The sequence below is a fragment of the Aquarana catesbeiana genome, linkage group LG10, assembly GCF_042186555.1.
Source record: "Aquarana catesbeiana isolate 2022-GZ linkage group LG10, ASM4218655v1, whole genome shotgun sequence".
NCBI lineage: Eukaryota > Metazoa > Chordata > Amphibia > Anura > Ranidae > Aquarana > Aquarana catesbeiana.
Window position 1 is genome coordinate 261160191 of NC_133333.1, and position 14930 is coordinate 261175120.

Here is a 14930-nt window from a genome sequence, read left to right on the forward strand (position 1 = left end):
GCCCATCAGTGCCGCCTCATCAGTGCCCATCAGTGCCGCCTCATCAGTGCCCATCAATAAAGGAGAAAAATTACCTGTGTTCAAAATTTTATAACAAACTATGAAACAGTTTTTTTTTTTCAACATTTTCTGTCTTTTTTTGTTTTGTAGCAAAAAAAAAAAACCCAATGGTGATTAAATACCACCAAAAGAAAGCTCTATTTGTCTAAAAAATATTGTCCTATGTGTACTGATATGACTGATTTCTGATTGGGACTCTAAAACAAAGTTAATACTGCAGCTGCAGGAACAGATTCACAGGACTCAATCACTGTGTTTTAAAATGTCCGTTCAGTCCAAAATTTATTATTACATGTTATTTTATACATAGATAAGAAAGGGGTGGTGTGAGATGTTATTAAAAGGTAACAAATAGCAATATGTTATTAAAAGCTAACAAATAGAAATATATTATTAAAAACTAGCGAATAGAACAATTGCAAAAGTAAAACCTTGAAAAGGGAGGGGGGAGTAGAGAGCGTTTAGTAGGAGAAGTGTCTGTGTGTTAGGTGAAGGTTACAGAACACATTTCAACAGTGAGAACAAAATGGATTCTCTTGTGCTTAAATGAACAGTACAGTGAATGTCCATGTCATTTCCCCCCTTTTGTTTATTTGACACCATTCTTCTCTGCGTTACATTCAGCTGATTGCTGGTAACTCCTGTTACATTGGCGCAGAGAGACGGCGTCCTGTTCAGCTCTCTCCTAGCTTTCTCACAATAATGGGTTCATCAGGGCTGGTGGTACATTTGTTGGTACAGCGGGTAGTCACACAGAGGCACAGCCTGATGAGGAAGTAAATAACAAACATGAGAAATAGGAACATCACAATGTAAGCGCCTAGTTTCTGTAACCATGTTGCTATGCCATAAAAAAAATCACCAAAACCTCCTAAACCCTGAAAGGGGTTCCATCCATCTTTAGCAATATCCCTGGCCTTATTCTGTAGTTCTCTTATCTTAGCAAGATGCCCTTTAATAATGTCCTCATTATCAGAAATGTATATACAACAGTCAGTGTGAAATACCTTACACATCCTACCTTGAGCTGCAGTGAGATCATTTAGCGTTAATCTGTGCTCTAATACTACTTTTTTAAGCTGAGCCATTTCTTCATTTAATAAACCTATATCAGTGGTAGTAAGGTTAATAATCTCATCTACAATTCTAGTGTAATTATTTATTCTTCTCATTGCTTCAATTCCCCATCCTGTCCAGGAAGGGAACCATGACCATGCCATGTCACCTTCAGTGAACATCTCTCTTTTGAACACTAAAGGATATTCTGGACTTTGATCTGGTCGCACTGTATCTTTGCCAACAGCCAAAGCAGGTACTAACTTCCCAATATAACATGTACCTGTAACATTAGTAGGAAGCCAGGCGTAAGCTTTATTTCCACATATATAATATAACCCTCTACGTATGGACGGTATGCCTGCTCCTAAAAAACTGGAAGCAATAACATGCAATCTCAGGAAACCGATATTTTCACATATTGGGAACTGTGAGCAATTTGTACTATAAAGGGTTCTATTTAGTTCTGGATCTGGGATATAATAATATTGACCATAGTTTCCTCCATAAACTGTATTTTTTGCTCCAGTGCAATCTGAATTGCCCAACCGTCTACATTTAGTGTTAAACGGGCATGTAATGTTTAAACAAATCTGTGGAGTGTTTATCTGTTTCGAAACCATCAAAGTTACTGATCTGTGCTCATTATCTGTGGAGACTATGTATGAGCCATTTATTCTGGTCCTGTTTAGATCAGTGAAATTGAGAGGCATTGCTATCATGGGTATTGTTCCTGTTTGGGGATGTAAGTGAGAACACACCCAGCAGTTACTAGCGTTGCTATGGGTTGCATACAATTTTAACATTTGGATGAAAGGGTTATTTTTCCATGTCTCAGTTCTCACAAACAACAAAAAGAAAAGAAACATTATCATCTTTTTTTCAAAGGATATCATCACTTCAGGATTTTCTTGCAGTGACTGGCGTGAATCCAGGTGGGTTTTCCTTCCAACTTGACAGCAGAACTGGTTGTCAGAAGAACCAAATGTGGTCCATCAAATTTTGGTTCTAGTGGCTTTCTGACGTGTCGCTTGACCACCACCCAGTCACCTGGTTGGATTCTGTGAATACCTGAAACAGAATCTGGGTCGGGGATAGATTTATAAACACCTTCATGTATTTTATTCAATGTTCTTTGTAAAATCTGAACATATTCTAACAGATTATAGTGAGAAGCCTGCAGCTGTTGGGGAAAATATAGCCCTGTTTTGGGTGGCCCTCCAAATAAAATCTCATAGGGGGACAGCCCATGTGGTTGTTTAGGGGTAGTTCGTACAGAATATAGGGCTAATGGCAAAGCTTCCACCCATCCTTTTCCTGTATCTGCTTTAATTTTTGCACATCTGTTTTTCAAAATTCCATTAAGTCTCTCAACTTTACCACTACTTTGTGGATGATAAGGTGTATGGAAAGCTTGCTGTATGTGAAGGGCTTCCATTACCTCTTTCATTACTTCCCCAGTAAAATGGGTTCCTCTGTCACTCTCAATAGTTCCAGGAACTCCATATCTACAAACTATTTCATTCAAAATTTTCTTTGCTGTTGTTTTTGCATTTGCTTTGGCTACTGGCCAGCTCTCGGGCCAACCTGAGAACATGTCAACACACACTAAAGCAAACTCATAGGTGCCCTGAATGTAGTCTATTTGAATTCTTTGGAAAGGGAAATCTGGCTTTGGAGAATGCCTTTGGGGAACATGAACAGGCCTCCCTGCATTGTACAGAGCACAAGTGAAACATGAAGCACAAAACCTGGCTGCAAATGCACTAAATCCAGGTGCTATCCAATAGCAGTCAGTAAGTGCCACCATCGCGCCCTTAGCAAGATGACTGATGCCATGTGCCAGTTGTGCTAAAACTGGGTACAAACTCCTGGGTAGACACCACCTGTTGTCAGCGCTCCACAGGCCCTGCTGATTTTGGGTAGCATTACATTTGATCCACTTATCCTTCTCTTATTATATGACTGAGTAATTGTAATTCAAAGTGTGACAGCGCTGAAAGCTGAAAATGGTCCTGGGCAGGAAGGGGGTGAGAGTGCTGTGTAAGCAAGTGGTTAATTCTCATTTTCTTCCCCATTCTGAGGCTCAGTTTGAACTTCAGCAAATCGTCTTCACCACATCTAGATGACTAAATGCATTGAGTTGCTGCCATGTGATTGGCTGATTAGCAATTTGTGTTACTGAGCCATTGAACAGGTGTACCTAATAAAGTGGCTGGTGAGTGTGTGTACATTCCGGTATTACTTCAGCCGGTAACACTGGGCGGAGAGTTCAGTTCCTGCTGGAACACAATCTCCTTCATGGAGATAACATGTTCTCTTTGGTTTTCTTTTTGCTTTGGAGTCTATGATCTGGTCCCAGTGGAGTCTAAGATCTGGTCCCAGTGGAGTCTATGATCTGGTCCCAGTGGAGTCTATGAACTTTTCCCAGTGGAATCCATGAATTTGTCCCAGTGGAGTCTATGAACTGGTCCCAGTGGAGTCTATGAACTGGTCCCAGTGGAGTCTATGAACTGGTCCCAGTGGTGTCTATGATCTGGTCCCAGTGGAGTCTAAGATCTGGTCCCAGTGGAGTCTAAGATCTGGTCCCAGTGGAGTCTATGAACTGGTCCCAGTGGAGTCTATGAACTGGTCCCAGTGGAGTCTATGATCTGGTCCCAGTGGAGTCTATGAACTGGTCCCAGTGGAGTCTATGAACTGGTCCCAGTGGAGTCTATGATCTGGTCCCAGTGGAGTCTATGATCTGGTCCCAGTGGAGTCTATGATCTGGTCCCAGTGGAGTCTATGAACTGGTCCCAGTGGAGTCTATGATCTGGTCCCAGTGGAGTCTATGAACTGGTCCCAGTGGAGTCTATGATCTGGTCCCAGTGGAGTCTATGAACTGGTCCCAGTGGAGTCTATGAACTGGTCCCAGTGGAGTCTATGATCTAGTCCCAGTGGAGTCTATGAACTGGTACCAGTGGAGTCTATGATCTGGTCCCAGTGGAGTCTATGAACTTTTCCCAGTGGAGTCTATGAACTGGTCCCAGTGGATTCTGTGAACTGGTCCCAGTGGAGTCTATGATCTGGTCCCAGTAGAGTCTATGATCTGGTCCCAGTGGAGTCTATGAACTGGTCCCAGTGGAGTCTATGAACTGTTCCCAGTGGAGTCTATGATCTGGTCCCAGTGGAGTCTATGATCTGATCCCAGTGGAGTCTATGAACTTTTCCCAGTGGAGTCCATGAATTTGTCCCAGTGGAGTCTATAATCTGGTCCCAGTAGAGTCTATGAACTGGTCCCAGTGGAGTCTATGTTCTGGTCCCAGTGGAGTCTATGAACTGGTCCCAGTGGATTCTGTGAACTGGTCCCAGTGGAGTCTATGATCTGGTCCCAGTGGAGTTTATGATCTGGTCCCAGTGGAGTCTATGAACTGGTCCCAGTGGAGTCTATGAACTGGTCCCAGTGGATTCTGTGAACTGGTCCCAGTGGAGTCTATGATCTGGTCCCAGTGGAGTCTATAATCTGGTCCCAGTGGAGTCTATGAACTGGTCCCAGTGGAGTCTATGAACTGGTCCCAGTGGAGTCTATGAACTGGTCCCAGTAGAGTCTATTAACTGGTCCCAGTGGAGTCTATGAACTGGTCCCAGTGGAGTCTATGAACTGGTCCCAGTGGAGTCTATGAACTGGTCCCAGTGGAGTCTATGATCTGGTCCCAGTAGAGTCTATGAACTGGTCCCAGTGGAGTCTATAAACTGGTCCCAGTGGAGTCTATGAACTGGTCCCAGTGGAGTCTATGAACTGGTCCCAGTGGAGTCTATGAACTGGTCCCAGTGGAGTCTATGATCTGGTCCCAGTAGAGTCTATGAACTGGTCCCAGTGGAGTCTATAAACTGGTCCCAGTGGAGTCTATGAACTTTTCCCAGTGGAGTCTATGAACTGGTCCCAGTGGATTCTGTGAACTGGTCCCAGTGGAGTCTATGATCTGGTCCCAGTGGAGTCTATGAACTGGTCCGAGTGGAGTCTATGAACTGGTCCCAGTGAAGTCTATGATCTGGTCCCAGTGGAGTCTATGAACTGGTCCCAGTGGAGTCTATGATCTGGTCCCAGTGGAGTCTATGAACTGGTCCCAGTGGAGTCTATGAACTGGTCCCAGTGGAGTCTATGATCTGGTCCCAGTGGAGTCTATGAACTTTTCCCAGTGGAGTCCATGAATTTGTCCCAGTGGAGTCTATAATCTGGTCCCAGTAGAGTCTATGAACTGGTCCCAGTGGAGTCTATGAACTGGTCCCAGTGGATTCTGTGAACTGGTCCCAGTGGAGTCTATGATCTGGTCCCAGTGGAGTCTATGATCTGGTCCCAGTGGAGTCTATGAACTGGTCACAGTGGAGTCTATGAACTGGCCCCAGTGGAGTCTATGGTCTGGTCCCAGTGGAGTCTAAGATCTGGTCCCAGTGGAGTCTAAGATCTGGTCCCAGTGGAGTCTATGAACTGGTCCCAGTGGAGTCTATGAACTGGTCCCAGTGGAGTCTATGATCTGGTCCCAGTGGAGTCTATGAACTGGTCCCAGTGGAGTCTTTGATCTGGTCCCAGTGGAGTCTATGAACTGGCCCCAGTGGAGTCCATGAATTTGTCCCAGTGGAGTCTATAATCTAGTCCCAGTAGAGTCTATGAACTGGTCCCAGTGGAGTCTATGAACTGGTCCCAGTGGAGTCTATGATCTGGTCCCAGTGGAGTCTATGATCTGGTCCCAGTGGAGTCTATGAACTGGTCCCAGTGGAGTCTATGAACTGGTCCCAGTGGAGTCTATGAACTGGTCCCAGTGGAGTCTATGATCTGGTCCCAGTGGAGTCTATGAACTGGTCCCAGTGGAGTCTATGAACTGGTCCCAGTGGAGTCTATGATCTGGTCCCAGTGGAGTCTATGAACTGGTACCAGTGGAGTCTATGATCTGGTCCCAGTGGAGTCTATGAACTTTTCCCAGTAGAGTCTATGAACTGGTCCCAGTGGAGTCTATGAACTGGTCCCAGTGGAGTCTATGAACTGGTCCCAGTGGTGTCTATGATCTGGTCCCAGTGGAGTCTATGAACTGGTCCCAGTGGAGTCTATGAACTGGTCCCAGTGGTGTCTATGATCTGGTCCCAGTGGAGTCTATGAACTTTTCCCAGTGGAGTCTATGAACTGGTCCCAGTGGATTCTGTGAACTGGTCCCAGTGGAGTCTATGATCTGGTCCCAGTAGAGTCTATGATCTGGTCCCAGTGGAGTCTATGAACTGGTCCCAGTGGAGTCTATGAACTGTTCCCAGTGGAGTCTATGATCTGGTCCCAGTGGAGTCTATGATCTGATCCCAGTGGAGTCTATGAACTTTTCCCAGTGGAGTCCATGAATTTGTCCCAGTGGAGTCTATAATCTGGTCCCAGTAGAGTCTATGAACTGGTCCCAGTGGAGTCTATGTTCTGGTCCCAGTGGAGTCTATGAACTGGTCCCAGTGGATTCTGTGAACTGGTCCCAGTGGAGTCTATGATCTGGTCCCAGTGGAGTTTATGATCTGGTCCCAGTGGAGTTTATGATCTGGTCCCAGTGGAGTCTATGAACTGGTCCCAGTGGAGTCTATGAACTGGTCCCAGTGGATTCTGTGAACTGGTCCCAGTGGAGTCTATGATCTGGTCCCAGTGGAGTCTATGATCTGGTCCCAGTGGAGTCTATGAACTGGTCCCAGTGGAGTCTATGAACTGGTCCCAGTGGAGTCTATGAACTGGTCCCAGTAGAGTCTATTAACTGGTCCCAGTGGAGTCTATGAACTGGTCCCAGTGGAGTCTATGAACTGGTCCCAGTGGAGTCTATGAACTGGTCCCAGTGGAGTCTATGATCTGGTCCCAGTAGAGTCTATGAACTGGTCCCAGTGGAGTCTATAAACTGGTCCCAGTGGAGTCTATGAACTGGTCCCAGTGGAGTCTATGAACTGGTCCCAGTGGAGTCTATGAACTGGTCCCAGTGGAGTCTATGATCTGGTCCCAGTAGAGTCTATGAACTGGTCCCAGTGGAGTCTATAAACTGGTCCCAGTGGAGTCTATGAACTTTTCCCAGTGGAGTCTATGAACTGGTCCCAGTGGATTCTGTGAACTGGTCCCAGTGGAGTCTATGATCTGGTCCCAGTGGAGTCTATGAACTGGTCCGAGTGGAGTCTATGAACTGGTCCCAGTGAAGTCTATGATCTGGTCCCAGTGGAGTCTATGAACTGGTCCCAGTGGAGTCTATGATCTGGTCCCAGTGGAGTCTATGAACTGGTCCCAGTGGAGTCTATGAACTGGTCCCAGTGGAGTCTATGAACTGGTCCCAGTGGAGTCTATGATCTGGTCCCAGTGGAGTCTATGAACTTTTCCCAGTGGAGTCCATGAATTTGTCCCAGTGGAGTCTATAATCTGGTCCCAGTAGAGTCTATGAACTGGTCCCAGTGGAGTCTATGAACTGGTCCCAGTGGATTCTGTGAACTGGTCCCAGTGGAGTCTATGATCTGGTCCCAGTGGAGTCTATGATCTGGTCCCAGTGGAGTCTATGAACTGGTCCCAGTGGAGTCTATGAACTGGCCCCAGTGGAGTCTATGGTCTGGTCCCAGTGGAGTCTAAGATCTGGTCCCAGTGGAGTCTAAGATCTGGTCCCAGTGGAGTCTATGAACTGGTCCCAGTGGAGTCTATGAACTGGTCCCAGTGGAGTCTATGATCTGGTCCCAGTGGAGTCTATGAACTGGTCCCAGTGGAGTCTATGATCTGGTCCCAGTGGAGTCTATGAACTGGCCCCAGTGGAGTCCATGAATTTGTCCCAGTGGAGTCTATAATCTAGTCCCAGTAGAGTCTATGAACTGGTCCCAGTGGAGTCTATGAACTGGTCCCAGTGGAGTCTATGAACTGGTCCCAGTGGTGTCTATGATCTGGTCCCAGTGGTGTCTATGATCTGGTCCCAGTGGAGTCTATGAACTGGTCCCAGTGGAGTCTATGAACTGGTCCCAGTGGAGTCTATGATCTGGTCCCAGTGAAGTCTACGATCTTGTCCCAGTGGAGTCTATGAACTGGTCCCAGTGGAGTCTATGAACTGGTCCCAGTGGAGTCTATGATCTGGTCCCAGTGGAGTCTATGAACTGGTCCCAGTGGAGTCTATGAACTGGTCCCAGTGGAGTCTATGATCTGGTCCCAGTGGAGTCTATGAACTTTTCCCAGTGGAGTCCATGAATTTGTCCCAGTGGAGTCTATAATCTGGTCCCAGTAGAGTCTATGAACTGGTCCCAGTGGAGTCTATGAACTGGTCCCAGTGGATTCTGTGAACTGGTCCCAGTGGAGTCTATGATCTGGTCCCAGTGGAGTCTATGATCTGGTCCCAGTGGAGTCTATGAACTGGTCCTAGTGGAGTCTATGAACTGGCCCCAGTGGAGTCTATGGTCTGGTCCCAGTGGAGTCTAAGATCTGGTCCCAGAGGAGTCTAAGATCTGGTCCCAGTGGAGTCTATGAACTGGTCCCAGTGGAGTCTATGAACTGGTCCCAGTGGAGTCTATGATCTGGTCCCAGTGGAGTCTATGAACTGGTCCCAGTGGAGTCTATGATCTGGTCCCAGTGGAGTCTATGAGCTGGCCCCAGTGGAGTCCATGAATTTGTCCCAGTGGAGTCTATAATCTAGTCCCAGTAGAGTCTATGAACTGGTCCCAGTGGAGTCTATGAACTGGTCCCAGTGGTGTCTATGATCTGGTCCCAGTGGAGTCTATGAACTGGTCCCAGTGGAGTCTATGAACTGGTCCCAGTGGAGTCTATGATCTGGTCCCAGTGAAGTCTATGATCTGGTCCCAGTGGAGTCTATGAACTGGTCCCAGTGGAGTCTATGAACTGGTCCCAGTGGAGTCTATGATCTGGTCCCAGTGGAGTCTATGAACTGGTCCCAGTGGAGTCTACGAACTGGTCCCAGTGGAGTCTACGAACTGGTCCCAGTGGAGTCTATGAATTTGTCCCAGTGGAGTCTATAATCTGGTCCCAGTAGAGTCTATGAACTGGTCCCAGTGGAGTCTATGAACTGGTCCCAGTGGAGTCTATGAACTGGTCCCAGTGGATTCTGTGAACTGGTCCCAGTGGAGTCTATGATCTGGTCCCAGTAGTCTATGATCTGGTCCCAGTGGAGTCTGTGAACTGGTCCCAGTGGAGTCTATGAACTGGTCCCAGTGGAGTCTATGATCTGGTCCCAGTGAAGTCTATGAACTGGTCCAAGTAGATTCTATGAACTGGTCCCAGTGGAGTCTATGATCTGGTCCCAGTAGAGTCTATGAACTTGTCCCAGTGGAGTCTATAAACTGGTCCCAGTGGAGTCTATAAACTGGTCCCAGTGGAGTCTATGAACTGGTCCCAGTGGAGTCTATGAACTGGTCCCAGTGGTGTCTATGATCTGGTCCCAGTGGAGTCTATGAACTGGTCCCAGTGGAGTCTATGAAATCGTCCCAGTGGAGTCTATGAACTGGTCCCAGTGGTGTCTATGATCTGGTCCCAGTGGAGTCCATGAACTGGTCCCAGTGGTGTCTATGATCTGGTCCCAGAGGAGTCTATGAACTGGTCCCAGTGGAGTCTATGATCTGGTCCCAGTAAAGTCTATGATCTGGTCCCAGTGGTGTCTATGATCTGGTCCCAGTGGAGTTTATGATCTGGTCCCAGTGGAGTCTATGAACTGGTCCCAGTGGAGTTTATGATCTGGTCCCAGTGGAGTCTATGAACTGGTCCCAGTGGAGTCTATGGACTGGTCCCAGTGGTGTCTATGATCTGGTCCCAGTGGAGTCTATGAACTGGTCCCAGTGGAGTCCATGAACTGGTCCCAGTGGAGTCTATGATCTGGTCCCAGTGGAGTCTATGAACTTTTCCCAGTGGAGTCCATAAATTTTTCACAGTGGAGTCTATAATCCGGTCCCAGTAGAGTCTATGAACTGGTCCCAGTGGAGTCTATGAACTGGTCCCAGTGGATTCTGTGAACTGGTCCCAGTGGAGTCTATGATCTGGTCCCAGTGGAGTCTATGATCTGGTCCCAGTGGAGTCTATGAACTGGTCCCAGTGGAGTCTATGATCTGGTCCCAGTGAAGTCTATGAACTGAACCCAGTGGATTCTATGAACTGGTCCCAGTGGAGTCTATGATCTGGTCCCAGTAGAGTCTATGAACTGGTCCTAGTGGAGTCTATAAACTGGTCCCAGTGGAGTCTATAAACTGGTCCCAGTGGAGTCTATGATCTGGTCCCAGTGGAGTCTATGAACTGGTCCCAGTGGAGTCTATGAGCTGGTCCCAGTGGTGTCTATGATCTGGTCCCAGTGGAGTCTATGAACTGGTCCCAGTGGAGTCTATGAACTCGTCCTAGTGCAGTCTATAAACTGGTCCCAGTGGTGTCTATGATCTGGTCCCAGTGGTGTCTATGATCTGGTCCCTGTGGAGTCTATGAACTGGTCCTAGTGGAGTCTATGATCTGGTCCCAGTGGAGTCTATGAACTGGTCCCAGTAGTGTCTATGATCTGGTCCCAGTGGAGTCTATGATCTGGTCCCAGTGGAGTCTATGAACTGGTCCCAGTGGAGTCTATGAACTGGTCCCAGAGGAGTCTATGAACTGGTCCCAGTGGAGTCTATGATCTGGTCCCAGTAAAGTCTATGATCTGGTCCCAGTGGAGTTTATGATCTGGTCCCAGTGGAGTCTATGAACTGGTCCCAGTGGAGTCTATGAACTGGTCCCAGTGGTGTCTATAATCTGGTCCCAGTGGAGTCTATGAACTGGTCCCAGTGGAGTCTATGAACTGGTCCCAGTGGAGTCTATGATCTGGTCCCAGTGGAGTCTATGAACTTTTCCCAGTGGAGTCCATGAATTTGTCCCAGTGGAGTCTATAATCTGGTCCCAGTAGAGTCTATGAACTGGTCCCAGTGGAGTCTATGATCTGGTCCCAGTGGAGTCTATGAACTGGTCCCAGTGGAGTCTATGAACTGGTCCCAGTGGATTCTGTGAACTGGTCCCAGTGGAGTCTATGATCTGGTCCCAGTGGAGTCTATGATCTGGTCCCAGTGGAGTCTATGATCTGGTCCCAGTGGAGTCTATGAACTGGTCCCAGTGGAGTCTATGATCTGGTCCCAGTGAAGTCTATGAACTGGTCCCAGTGGATTCTATGAACTGGTCCCAGTGGAGTCTATGATCTGGTCCCAGTGGAGTCTATGAACTCGTCCTAGTGCAGTCTATAAACTGGTCCCAGTGGTGTCTATGATCTGGTCCCAGTGGTGTCTATGATCTGGTCCCAGTGGAGTCTATGATCTGGTCCCAGTGGAGTCTATGAACTGGTCCTAGTGGTGTCTATGAACTGGTCCCTGTGGAGTCTATGAACTGGTCCCAGTGGAGTCTATGATCTGGTCCCAGTGGAGTCTATGAACTGGTCCCAGTGGTGTCTATGAACTGGTCCCAGTGGACAGATTCAATGTGATTAGCGCTCACTGCGGTCCCGGGAGACATTCGGTGTACATCGGTGAATGGCGGTCGGAGTTCTTCTAATGATGTAACTTTGTATCTATTTTTTGTATAATCATCCTTTATAGAGACACGGAGAGGAGAAGCCAATCCGAGAGGAGCAGATCGGTGTGGCCAAGCCAATCCCGGGACAAGGCGGCTTTCAGTGAGGATCCAGATAAAAGCGTTTGTTTTAGTTTAGGAGAGGTGGGGGGGTAATACTAGACCCCCTGCTTGGTATTTACTGCTTTGGTGGGCATTAAATCCTCCCTCTGGCCCCTCCCCTTCAGTCTTGCACAGGTGTACCGGCCCCTCCCCTTCGGTCTTGCACAGGTGTACAGGCCCCGCCCCTTCAGTCTTGCACAGGTGTACCGCTTCTTCCCCTTTAGTCTTGCACAGGTGTACCGGCTCCTCCCCTTCAGTCTTGCACAGGTGTACCGGCTCCTCCCCTTCAGTCTTGCACAGGTGTACCGGCCCCTCCCCTTCGGTCTTGCACAGGTGTACAGGCCCCGCCCCTTCAGTCTTGCACAGGTGTACCGCTTCTTCCCCTTTAGTCTTGCACAGGTATACTGGCTCCTCCCCTTCAGTCTTGCACAGGTGTACTGGCTCCTCCCCTTCAGTCTTGCACAGGTGTACCGGCTCCTCCCCTTCAGTCTTGTACAAGTGTACCGGCTCCTCCCCTTCAGTCTTGCACAGGTGTACTGGCTCCTCCCCTTCAGTCTTGCACAGGTGTACCGGCTCCTCCCCTTCAGTCTTGCACAAGTGTACTGGCTCCTCCCCTTCAGTCTTGCACAGGCGTACCGGCTCCTCCCCTTCAGTCTTGCACAGGCGTACCGGCTCCTCCCCTTCAGTCTTGCACAGGTGTGCCGGCTCCTCCCCTTCATTCTTGCACAGGTGTACCGACTCCTCCCCTTCAGTCTTGCACAGGTGTACCGGCTCCTCCCCTTCAGTCTTGCACAGGTGTACCGGCTCCTCCCCTTCAGTCTTGCACAGGTGTACCGGCTCCTCCCCTTCAGTCTTGCAGAGGTGTACCGGCTCCTCCCCTTCAGTCTTGCACAGGTGTACCGGCTCCTCCCCTTCAGTCTTGCACAGGTGTACCGGCTCCTCCCCTTCAGTCTTGCACAGGTGTGCCGGCTCCTCCCCTTCATTCTTGCACAGGTGTACCGACTCCTCCCCTTCAGTCTTGCACAGGTGTACCGGCTCCTTCCCTTCAGTCTTGCACAGGTGTACCGGCTCCTCCCCTTCAGTCTTGCACAGGTGTACCGGCTCCTTCCCTTCAGTCTTGCACAGGTGTACCGGCTCCTTCCCTTCAGTCTTGCACAGGTGTACCGGCTCCTCCCCTTCAGTCTTGCACAGGTGTACCGGCTCCTCCCCTTCAGTCTTGCACAGGTGTGCCGGCTCCTCCCCTTCATTCTTGCACAGGTGTACCGACTCCTCCCCTTCAGTCTTGCACAGGTGTACCGGCTCCTCCCCTTCAGTCTTGCAGAGGTGTACCGGCTCCTCCCCTTCAGTCTTGCACAGGTGTACCGGCTCCTCCCTCTGGACTGAAATGTCTTCCTCTGATGTCTCTGCACACTGTGAGCTTCTCACCATGTGCATTAGAAGACAGAGCCCCGCCTCATTTCCTGGCTAGAGGACGTCCATCATCATCTAGTCCTTTCTTATCCAGCCTGACTGTCTTTGGCCCCGCCCCCTTTTATTCATTGGATTTCAGTTCTTTCAGTCTTGGAGGCTCAGCAGCCCATGTGGGCGTTACTTATGCAAATACAGCCTACCTAGAAACGCCCACTCCTCCAGACTGACACCCACCCATCAAGGCAGTTTGATATTTGCATAACTCCTCCCACTGCTTACATCAGGGCTGAGGATTCGGGGGAGGAGTACTGAGCCGGGGGCTGGGATGTTATCAGGAAGCTATGTACAGCCCCCCCGCTGGCCCCTCCCACCAGCCATGATCTGCCTGCATTGCATAGAGAAGCACAGAGACCCAGTGATGATGTCACCGGGTATAAAATGAAGTATTCATTGGATATTTAAAGGTTTTATTTAAAAATGTAATGGGGGGGGGGAGGAGGGGGACCCAGGAAAGATACATCTAATCAGATTACTTACATGCCCATAAATGTGTCTATTGATGGAAGTGACGATGTCAGCGCAAAGCTACAGATCCGCTCAAAGCTATAAAAAGGTAAAGTCAGCCGGTGAGGGGAGAACTCTATCAGATGGCAGTAAAAACCCAACAGGGGTCCTAATCCTCCCCTCCCCCCACTCCCCCTAGAACTGATAGAAAGTCCCGGATCTCACTTTACAGTATGAAGATTTCACATCGAACAAATAATTCTCCTAGGTGAGCCCCTGAGGAGCGCCATTGGTGGGCGATGAAGTGCCCCTCCCCCCCCATACTGGGAACGATCGGCCTTTCCCGTGATAAATGATTTCCACGAGAAGGAGAAATAATGGCGCCCCCCTCCCCTCCCCCCGGAAGGGATTAGCGCTCTGCGAAGATTTACGGGGAATCGCGGCCAAATTTGTTGATGGGAAGATTAAAAACAGTTTCACGTAATTGGAAAGAGGGATTAGGCGCGGAGGCCTCTGGCTGGCATGGTGCGGCGGGTTGCCATGGCGATGGGCGTACGGCTCGCTTATGTTTTTCCTAACACCCCCCCGCCGGTGACACCGTTCCAGGAAGAGTCTTTTATTTTTTCTTCAATTTTAAATTCCAAAATATTTTGGGAGATTTTATTTCCTCTTTTCGCAGTGACAGAGGCGGCTGGCGGGACGCAACGCACAGAACGCAAACTTACCTCTGGGAGGCGGGATTATATAACAGGCCCCTCCCCACTCCGTCCATCACAGTCAGCTGATCTATCAGAAGTGGAAACCAATCCTCTCACTTCCTGTTTTGGCGATGAGACAGAAAGTGAAGATAAATCTCCCCAATGGGGACACAGATGGCAGACGTCCCTCATTGGATTCAAAAAGAAGATTTACCTTCAGTTGCCACATTTATTTATTATTTTTTGTTATCCTATTTTCATCTTTTTTTTCATTCTGTGTTCCACTCCTGTACTGCTGATCTCCTGCAGCCTGTTTCCTGCCACTTCCTGTCTCCATACACTCCAGTGATGGCTGCCTGGCTGGTTTCCTGATGGTGACACCGGTGGACCATGTCTGGGTATTATGTGTGATAAAATGACCATTTGTAGTCTCCATGGGGAGCCCATGTGACAGGGTGACAACAGAGGAGCAGAAATGAGACAGAGAGCAGAGCGTTGTCACCTTATAACAGGAAGTGCCTGAGCGAGGACCTGCATGGCAGGATCAACAGGGATCATTTTAA

At 48.8% G+C, this 14930-nt stretch overlaps 1 long non-coding RNA gene across 1 annotated transcript; it reads right to left on the bottom strand.

Moving 5' to 3' along the window:
- Positions 1 to 311: 311 nt before the first annotated feature.
- Positions 312 to 14665, bottom strand: LOC141111429 (uncharacterized). The gene is made up of 2 exons (XR_012236422.1): positions 14395 to 14665; positions 312 to 2199 (listed from the first exon to the last, which is right to left on the bottom strand). It is a non-coding gene; the product is annotated as an uncharacterized lncRNA (long non-coding RNA).
- Between the last annotated feature and the right edge of the window lie 265 nt (positions 14666 to 14930).